This window comes from Dipteris shenzhenensis, chromosome 10 (assembly GCF_047967505.1).
Source record: "Dipteris shenzhenensis isolate YYH24624 ecotype China chromosome 10, Dip_SZ_1.0, whole genome shotgun sequence".
Lineage (NCBI taxonomy): Eukaryota > Viridiplantae > Streptophyta > Polypodiopsida > Gleicheniales > Dipteridaceae > Dipteris > Dipteris shenzhenensis.
In genome coordinates, this window is record NC_141605.1 from 18,473,431 (window position 1) to 18,484,536 (window position 11,106).

At 36.0% G+C, this 11,106-nt stretch overlaps 1 pseudogene; it reads right to left on the reverse strand.

Moving 5' to 3' along the window:
• Positions 1 to 331: 331 nt before the first annotated feature.
• LOC147897508 (uncharacterized) lies at positions 332 to 997 on the reverse strand (annotated as a pseudogene).
• Positions 998 to 11,106: the final 10,109 nt, after the last annotated feature.

Sequence of the window (11,106 nt, forward strand, 5' to 3'; positions counted from 1 at the left end):
CACTTGAACATATGTTGGGTGCGAGGGATTATGGGAAAATGTTACAAAACCTTACGAGGCACATCCAAAGTTTTGAGATGTGCTCTATATCTTGCCTCTCCACAAGTAGGATACTCTCTTGCATCCTTATGTGGTCCACGAAATAGAACACAATCATTGACGCATGCATGGATGCACTTGTAATCTAATCTTCTAAGAGAGGTACATGTTGCCTTGCCATATCTCTTGAGGTAGGTAATTTATTCTCCCTTGGAAGTATTTTACACAATAGCCTGCACATGAAGACCATAAATGAGAAAAAGCATTCGAGTAATTGACCCACTAGCATAATTCACCATGTTTGCAAAATAGACTTTAAATCTTCCTTAAGTAATGCATTCAAACTTGCATTGCTCCATCCATAGATGATATGCGAGCTTAGTAACTCAAGGGAGGCACATAGAATAGAGAATGTGCACCCCTCAAATAGTGGAGTCGATGATGTAGTAAAAAGATCGTCCTGCTCCATGCTATCATCCCTACATAAGGACTGATGGACATATAAATCCCACACCATATGATCAAACACCTCCTCTTCCATGGCGTCATGAGGTAATGTTGGAGGGCTGCTATCACCATCAGTCCATGCATCCATAACGATTCCTCGTGAAGATCCCACTTCATATCATCGATGCTTCATCTCCCCATGATGAACATACGGCAACATATGCGGGTGTGGCACTGCATCCTGTATCAAATTAAAAAAGGATCATATATCAAACACATGAACACCCATAGGTATCTTAATCAACCTTAATGCTTTAACACTTACCATGTTTATGGTTGCATCTGATTCTCCATACTTTGAAATGTGATTGAGTGTAATTCTGCATGCATGATACATGTTTCCTCGACATTGATCACACATACAATTTGTTTTTTGCTCCAACCACATTTTGCGATGGGGGATACGGTGTAATTCATCCTCATGGGAGCTACTTGTTGAAGATAAAGACATCCTATGGATAAACAACCCAAAAAATGTATTCTTGAATGAGTGGTAAATGTCAAAACTCTATGTATCATCTAAAACCGCATCTATACTATGGAACATGTCTACAGGTGCATCTAAAACACAGTTTAGATGCGCATATAGATCTCTCCTCTCTTTCCTTCTCTTTTTCCCTCTCTTTTTCTCTCCTTTCTCCTCTCTTTCCTTCTCTCTTTTTCTCTCTCGTTTCCCCTCTCTTTTCCCCTCTCTTCCCCTCTCTGTTCCTCTCTTTTCTCCTCTCTTTCCTGCTCTCTTTTCCTCTCTTTCCCCCTCTTTTTTCTCCTCTCTTTTTGTCTCTTTTCCTCTCTTATCTCCTCTCTTTTTGTATCTTTTTTCTCCTCTCTTTTCTCCTCTCTTTTCCACTCTTTTCCTCTCTTTTCTCCTCTCTTTCTTCTCTTTTTTCCTCTCTTTTTCTCTCTTTTCTCCTCTGTTTCCTTCTCTCTTTTCCTCTCTTTCCCCCTCTCTTTTCCCCTCTCTTTTCCTCTCTTTTCTTCTCTCTTTTTCCCCACGTGAAGCTTCAATAGCCTGACATTGAGCAAGCAGATATAGATTTTTGTTACTCTAATTCAAAGAATGCAGGAGTCTGTAAATGCTTGCTTAATGTCAGGGTGTCACTCTATTTTTCTTTTGCATGATGGAAAGAGAGCATGCTCGAGGGTAATCTTCTTCTTTTCTTTTCTTTAGTTTATCATGTGGCCAGGAAGCTCTTCAGCCTTGCTTGATCTTCAAGATGGCCTCTTTCGGAGTTATATAACATTTTGGGGCACCCTCCCACTTCTGGGGAGTTATACATAGACATGACGGGTACTCAACACCCCCAGGAGTCGGCAGTACAAACTCCAAACAACCCCAACCCCATACCAGCTGAGATTACTCTAGTGGTGTTGAGAGAGTCTAGTAAGCTATAGAGCCGTGCCCCTTCTACCCAATCATCACGATTCCTTTCTCCCCTATGGTCCAGTGTCCCTTCTTGATCATCAGTACTCCCTTCTCCCCTGCGGCAGTCTGGAGCCCCTTCTCCCCCCTTGTGCTTTTGCCTCATAGAGCCAGTAGCGAACTCTTGTGTAGTCGTCGAGAGTTACTTCTCTAGATCAGCGTACTAGCTCGACACATGGTAGCAGGCGTAGTAGTAGGGAGAGCGGTGGGGGATGCATGGCACCGTGCTTTGGGGGGGTAATGGTGGGGGCAGGGATGATTTAGATGATGTAGAGGTGCCACAAGGTGATTGTATGACATCACTCAGATAGGAGGCATCTTGATGGATGCACGGGAGAAGGAAATCATGGCCTTCATGCGCTCTATAATTGCTAACAACTATAGAGATTTCTTTATTCACTACAAAGAGCAGCCAAAAAAGTTGGCTGATGAGACCATCGCTGTTGTTCGCTCTACATATCCCAATCCCCCAATGTTCAGTTCATAGATAAATGGGCAAAGTCAAAGATTGTTATTATACTTGCCAATAAAAGATCTTCGCTTAAGAGGCAAGCACTAGTCGAGATTGCCAGAAGAGAGGGAGGACAACCACCAAGGGGCCAGCCCCACACCGCTCACAAGCATGAGTGGAAGAAAGCAATGAGGGCAGTGAAGGCGGATCCTAGTCTGCAACACGTGGATGCATGAAGGATCCAAATGGAGCAATATGGAAACGTGTATTTTGGAGCAAGGGGTGTTCAATTATGGGAGGCCTAATTTGTAAGTATCGATCTCAAATTTATTGTGTTTATGTGGCTTATTAGGAGGTTGTTTCTTTGTACTAACCACTCCAAAAATTGTGTCATCTTGCAGCTTGATATTGTGGGCAGGTACCCTACTCCAGTCGAGACAACCTACCACCACAACCATCATAGACGAGATACATGGAGGTACTTCTATGATGCTAGGTTGATTACTGAGGAGTAGTATATCCAGGCTACTAGAGCGCCGCCCTAGGTAATTAAAAGTAATTAGATAATGTCAATATTGTAAATAAAGATTTGATTTTTCATACATTGATATATGTTGTCCCTCATTTACAGGGCCCTAGGGCTGATCAAGAGGAAGAAGATGAGGAAGAAGGGAGCGGGGATGCGAAGAACTTAGATTAGTCGTAGAAGTAGTGCTAGCTACTCTTTTTTATAATTGAAGCCATTGGTTTGGCTTCATGCCTCTCTTGTATATACACTCCTCTTATTTTTTGTACTTGAAGCCACAAGATGTGGCTCGGCTTCGTGCTATATGTACATATAAGCACTTTTTGGGCTATGAATTAATATACACTCCTTTTATTTTTTTGGCTTTCAATTTCCTTATGCAACATTTTATCAATAATGAATGCATGTTTTGGAGTTGTAATGTTTTATTCAGAATTGTAATCGTCGGCTATAGACATGCTTGGAATTGTGCTAGTTAAAATGCGGTTGGATGTAAGAATTGAATTGCACAATGTGGAAATTGGATTGTTGTAACCACATAGAATACACAACATACACAACATTCTCTTCAACCACACAGAATTTTGCTTTTATTAAAAAAATAAAATCTGCAGAGCATCTACAACTGTACGCATCTTTATTTTTTTTAAAAATTTCTATAGAGCATCTAAAAGCACATCTATAGGTGCATCTGTCTGTTATATAGACGCGAGTCTGTAGACCTGCTAATAGACACGCTCGTGAGTTTCTTTTTTAGTTAAGGAAACACGTTTGTGTGCATGTCTATGGGTGCTTTGTGTTGTTGTGCGGGAAAAAAAAACAATTTCTGTCGATGAAATTTGGGATTCAAGAATCCCACTAGATTCTAGAATCCTAGAATTCATCAATGGGAAAAAATTCCATCGACGAAAATTTTTTGTCAATGAAAGTTTTACGTGATGAAATGTTTTTCCTTATAATAGAATGACATTTGCATTCACTCATATTAGAAGTTTTCCTTTTTTTGGATCAAAATTTTGTTTCATTACAAAATTTTTTATCCATTCAACTTTATCACAACAACAAAGTGGACTCTAGAATCTAGATTTACATCATTTTTAAAAAGGACAATAGTTTTCATCTTCATGATTTATATTCAGATCAAAATAAAGTAAACCACTAAATTGTTCTACTCACAATCCTCTAAAATTTGACCGTTCAGATTTTTGATTTTCTTTCTACATCTATCGAAATATTTTCTTTTAATCAGAATCCTCTTTGTCTATGGATGACATATACCTACTTATCTTAACACCATATATATTCTCTAATTCAATGATAAGGATGAACTTCAATGATTGGGATGAAGTTTTGTAGAAGAAAAAGCACTTTTTTGTAATTCTAAGTAAGTAATGTATTATACTTTACGTAGACATGCATAGTTTCAAAGAATATTAGATCGTATCATTGATCTTGTTTTTTTCAATTTGTTATTTGATGTGAAAAGTAGAAACTTTTTCATCTTTCAATTAGCAATATGTACATTTTTCAAAAGAAGTTTGAAATTATTCTTATTTTGTAAAAGTTATGAAAATAGTTCTCATTAATGTCTCCAAAATATTGTAAAATTGATCAATATTTAAGACTAGTGAAAAATTATAATAGCCTGTTGCGAACGACAACTTATGACTCGTTGTCGTTTTTCATGAGTCGTTGTTAACTATGTAAACAATTACATGATGAATACAATCATTCTGTTAGGTGTATTATCTCTACATGTGTTCAATTTCTGCATGGTATCAGTAGTACCTTAGTAGCCCCATACAACCAAGTTAGCAAAACTTGCCAAATCATGATGACTGATTGCTACAATCAGTCATGATTGACCAACAAACTTGAACGTATAAGGTAGACAAGTTGAATGACACCAACTACCAACCATGGCGCATGACTATGGAACTCTTGCTGGAGAAACTCATTCTTCTAAAGGATGTCGATGGCACAGAAGCAATGCCCGACCCAAATGATCCAACAAAGGCACAAGAACTCATCACCTAGGCACAAAAAGACCTCAACGCACGGCTTGAGATTTTCTTGTGTATAGAAGATCAACAAAAGCAATTGGTCAGAACGCTCTCCACCGCATCTGAGATTAGGCTTCAATTGAAACATGAGCATAAAGATCTCTCCTCCCAAATCTTGAACTTGAAAAAGTTAATAAACAACTAAGTTTCTCCAAACTTGGCACATAGAAATGGATGATCTATCAATCTCTGGTCTCATGATCGCACCCTTTGTCCAAGCCATATGCCTCTTAGTAGCCCTACCTTCATCTTGGCAAGCATTTATCTTGACTCAATCATCCAAAGCCAATCTCACAGTACCTATGCTAACTCCCACAATTATGCAAGAAAACGCCATGTGCGGCTCACATTCGTCCTCTTCCTCAAAATTATGACATTACATTAGCAATGTATACGAATTCTTGATTGCGATACAATAATTTTCAAAATTCCAAATCAATCAACACATCATAATTCATAGATTCGAAATTTTTGATTGGTAAAACCACACCATTAGATTTGTAGCAAGAACCATGACACCTGCAACTATTGGTTCAATAAATTCATCAAAGGAAAAGCTAAACAACGCTATGCATCTGTGTGCCTATGACTCTGATAGTCCTAGACATTCCACTAGTGACCTCAACTACACCTTTGATATGTCAGAGACCTCTCTGGGTGAGAATGCTTATCTCGCCTTCTTTGCATCAGACTCTGATAATGAACTCCAATGTACTTGGATTCTTACGAGCATTGCCTACCATTTGACATTAAGGTCAGAATGGCTTCATCACTATTAACCAACTAACAAACCCCATTGAAATTCGATTCGACGACAATAGTATTCAGAATGCAATCGGTGCATCACACTCTAACAATGAACTCCAAGGAAGCATCAGGAGAGAAATTTATGCTTTCTAGTTTCAGTTGTAACTCTATATATATGGGTGTTCATCACGTTTTCAAAAGACACATCGAATCGCCACAAGTTTTGATTTAAAGAGGGAAAGCTACGTCAAGTTTTAAATTCCAAATAATTGCAATTCTCAAGATTCGCTATTGGCTCATGGAAAAGGCTAAAGATTTGATTGATACATTATGCTTTTCTTATCCTAGTGGACATGGCATAATGAAAAACTAGAAAGTGAGAGATCAAATATCCATGATTCTAGAGATCACTGAGCTCCCTTATTGTCACCACATTTGTTCTAGTGTAGCTATCATACCTAATCCGTCTATCCTATGAATAGCTGCTTATCCTAGCAGTATTAGTTGAAAAGACAGCACATTCTTTTGGATCAAGTAATGACATCGTAACATTTTTATTACATACTCTTGTTTCCGATCACTACATGATAAGAGTGTTAATGTTTTGGCTATCAATTCTACAAGTGACCTGACCCGTCTATGATGGTCTAGAGATCCACTCCACTAGGTCTCAAAATTGCAATCATCTAATGCATCTGTGCGATCACAAATGATGATCTAATGCATCTGTGCAACTACACCATCACCATTATCAACATCATCTTGAATGGATGATGCTAGAGCCCTAGAAATGCACCAACACCAGCACCGTTATCTTGGCATGGAAGACACAACTTTTGACAAAGAAGCTGATTGAGCAGCCATGGTAGATAGAAGTCTCTCCTTTGTTCAATCACTCTCAGTCTAGTTTTTGTGTCTCTCTCTATCACAACACACAAATCTCCCTAGTATTGAATGTTAGACATGAAATCTCAACAAAGGGTGCTTCGAAGGCAGAAGACTGATAGCATGTCCCTAGGAATTACACATGGAACACTACAAGGCACTGGCCGTTTTCTAATGAAAATACTGACCTTTTTTACACTACAAAGTTTTCTTTTAATGGGCACAAAAGTCGTTATTTGCATTGCTATTAACGTTGGAAAACATGCATCGCTATATAAGTGTCCCTATATAGTGACTTTGGTAAGGTCGCTATGTAGTAATATTGAAAAAGTGTTGCTACATAGCGACCCTTAATAGAACTAAAAGAAAAACGAATTTAAAAAAAACATGAGTGGGGCAAAAGAATGTTTACAAGCACATAGGCGAGATAAAACTCTCAAACCTTGTTTCTTACAAAATATTCCTTGTGAAAGGGGTGATACAAAATCACTCAAACAAGTCGAGAGACAAAAAACAGCAAGTCATGAAAAACGACAATGCGTTATGAGTTGTCGTTTGCGACAGGCTAATATGATTTTTCACTAGTCTTTAATTTTGATCAATTTTATAATCTTTTGGAGACATTAATGAGAACTATTTTCATAACTTTTACAAAATAAGCATAGTTTTAAACTTCTTTTGAAAAATGTACATATTGCTAATTGAAAGATGAAAAAGTATCTACTTTCCACATCAAATGACAAATTGAAAAAAACAAGTTCAATGATATGATCTCTCGGGGTGGTCAGTCATCATATGTAACCCTATCACGTGAGTTTAACAGAAGGATATTTTTAATATCTATAATTTACAAAAATTTTCTTAGATAAGGGAGTTTTTAAATGGATTTTGGAAAAAAATTACGGATTTGTATAGAAAAAGGGTACATTTTATTAATGGAAAAATGACAGGCAAGGTATTTTACAAATAGGCCTTGAACGCAAGTGATATAGAGGGTTTATACATAGTGACACCCCCGAGTATGATCTACTATTCTTTGAAACTACTAATAATTCATGCATGTCTATGTAAAGTATAATACATTACTTAGAATTACAAAAATGTGCTTTTTCTTCTACGAAAACTTCATCCCAATCATTGAAGTTCATCCTTATAATTGAATTAGAGAATATATGCGGTGTTAAGATAAGTAGGTATATGTCATCCATAGACAAAGAAGAGGCTTGTTGAAAGAAAGAAAATCAAATATCTGAACAGTCAAATTTTAGACTATTGTGAGTAGTACAATTTAGTGATTTACTTTATTTTGATCTAAATATGAATCATGAAGATGAAAACTGTTGTCCTTGTTAAAAATGATGTAAATCTAGATTTTGGAATCCACTTTGTTGTCATAAAGTTGAACATATAAAAATTTCCATCAATGAAATAAATTTTTCATCCAAAAAAAGGAAAATTTCTAACATGAGTGAATGCAAATGTCATTCTAGTATAAGGAAAAACATTTCATCACGTAAAACTTTCATCGACGAAAAATTTTCATTGTTCGAACTTTTTGTGCGATCAATGAATTTTGGGATTTCGGAATCCCAAATTTCAGTGACGAAAATTATTATTTTTTCCATCGATGAAATTTTGTGGGAAAGAAAAATTTTCCATCGACAAAATTTGGGATTCCAAAATCCCACTGGATTCTGGAATCCCAAAATTCATCAAAGGAAAGAAATTTCGTCAACAGATTGAAATTTTCATCGATGGGAAAATTTTTCCACCGATGAAAATTTTTTGTCGCTGAAAGTTTTACGTGACGAAGTTTTTTGAATGATATTTTTGTTCATTCATAAATTGAAATTCATCTATTTTCATATGAAAATTCTATTCTATTGACAAAACTTTACTTTTTTTCAGATAAAAAAATCATTATGTTCACCCTTGTCAACATAGTGGATTCCAAAATCCAAAACTTCATGAATTTTTCAAAAAGACAATTGCTAGCATACTCATGCTTCCAAATCTAGCCTTTTTGAACTAAAAGCTATATTTTTGCAGAGGCTAGAGCTATGAGTTGAACCAATAGACTAAAACATAGTAAATGATAAATTGCACTAGTTATCAAGACCATTTACAATTTGATCATTTGAGTCGTTGGGCTTTTATCTAAATCTAGAGACATGCTTGCTTTGAATAAACCTCTTCTATGGTCGTGGACTCGATATATAACTACCCATCTTAATGTCAAAATATATTAAAATTCAACCATTTGATCAACTGTGTATAAAAAAGAAAAGCTGTTTTGTTAGACAATGCACTAAAAGTGTTTCATCAAATGGTATTAGATTTTAAAGTCACATAATTTTATGAATTATCAATTTATGGATAGCATGCTATGTACAACAAGTATTCTAGAAATGTGTACTTATCCATGAGGGCAATGTTGTTACTTATGTGGAAGTCAATTCGTAAAAATTCTTTCAACCAATGGACTTCAGGGAACATATCATCTAGAGGTGCTTAAACAATGCGATAAAAGAAATAAATGGAATTCATTGATGTGTGAACATCTTTATAGGATGTAGAAATCCTTGTATATGGATTTGAGTTAAAAATATATGGGCACTTGCACAAAAAACAATCGTTATTTTAAAGAGAAAGCTCTTAAAACTCTCTTAGTTGAATGAAGGAGTTTCTTCTTATTTGTAATTTGTCATGTTTTTCGACTAAAGAAGAGAACACTTTTTTCAATTGATAATAGTAGACATTTTTGGATTCTAGATTAAAATGTAAGTAATATTTTATGCATTGTTTTTTCATAAAAGTACTAGTTTTTTAAAATGTTTGACATGAAGTGTATATTTTTCCCCTCTAATTTTGACAAAATATATTTCGTCCATATTAATGTGAAAATATATTAAAATTCAACCATTTGATCAACTGTGTATAAAAAAGAAAACTTTGTTTGTTAGACAATGCACTAAAAGTGTTTCTTATAAATGGTATTAGATCTTAAAGTCACAAAATTTTATGAATTATCACTTTATGGATAGCATGCTATGTACAACAAGTATTCTAGAAATGTGCACTTATCCATGAGGGCAATGTTGTTACTTATGTGGAAGTCAATTCATAAACTTTCAACCAATGGACTTCAGGGAACATATCATCTAGAGGTGCTTAAACAATGCAATAAAAGAAATAAATGGAATTCATCGATGTGTGAACATGCTTGATTTATAGGATGTAAAATCCTTGTATATGGATTTAAGTTAAAAATATATGGGCACATGCACGAAAAACAATTGGTATTTTAAAGAAAAAGCTCTAAAAACTCTCTTAGTTGAATGAAGGAGTTTCTTCTTCTTTGTAATTTGTTGTGGTTTTCAAATTAAAGAAGAGCACTTTTTTCAATTGATAATACCGGACATTTTTGCATTCTAGAGTAAAATGTAAGTAATACTTTATGCATTCTTTTTTCATAAAAGTGCTAGTTTTTAAAAATGTTTGACATGAAGTGTATATTTCGTCCCTCTAGTTTTGACAAAATGCTCATTTTTTGGGATTTTTTCCAAAAGTGGAGTTGACTTGTCATTTGCATAATTATGTTGTTGTTTTTAATGACTTGATATAAAAGCATATACATGATGAAGTATATACAACCTTGTTTGTAACAAAATTTCCCTTTCGAAAATGGTGATACAAAATCACTCAAATGAGTTGACATACAAAAGCATATACATGCCTAAGTATATACAAGCTACTACTAATACTACTACTACTACTCATCAGGATCATTGTCGTCATCATCGTCGCACTAGCTTGATCCTTGGTCCTCATGAGCTACACCTGATCCTTAGCCCTCATTGAAGCCATTTGAGCCAAATCCCTCGAGACCTGCCTCCTTGTTATCACTGCTCGCCTTCGCTAATGGGATGTTCAAGCTTGCACCCTGAGAGTGAAACCATATTAATTGGAAATTAGATTGGAACTTAAAGAATAAATCAATTTAAAAAGTGAGATTACAAGTAAGAGTAGACTTATACCGAGTGAGAAGCCACCTCAGCCCAAATCGATTGTCACTCTTTGTGCCTCCATCTCAATAAACCACGGCTTTGCTCTATGCAGAATGCGCATCTTGTCTCTTCATTTGTGGAAAGGTGACCCGTTGCAGCTTGCTGTGGGCCCAAATTACGAGAGTTAGATAAAGTACATGCAATATGCAATAAAACAAATAGAACAATAAATTAAATGAGAAGAACTAGAACTACCACCCATGCCTCGAATGCGGCTTTTTCGCCACTACCGAGGTGCGAAGTACCTAGGCTATCTGACCATCTCCTCGTAGCCCTCCTCTGAGTGTCAAACTTTTGGGGTTGGTCTCTATACTCCTCCTTCAAAACTTCTAGTCAGATTTATCTGCCTAGCTAGGTTTAGTCTTCCCTTAAGCAATGGAAGTTTGCAAGGTGGACCTACG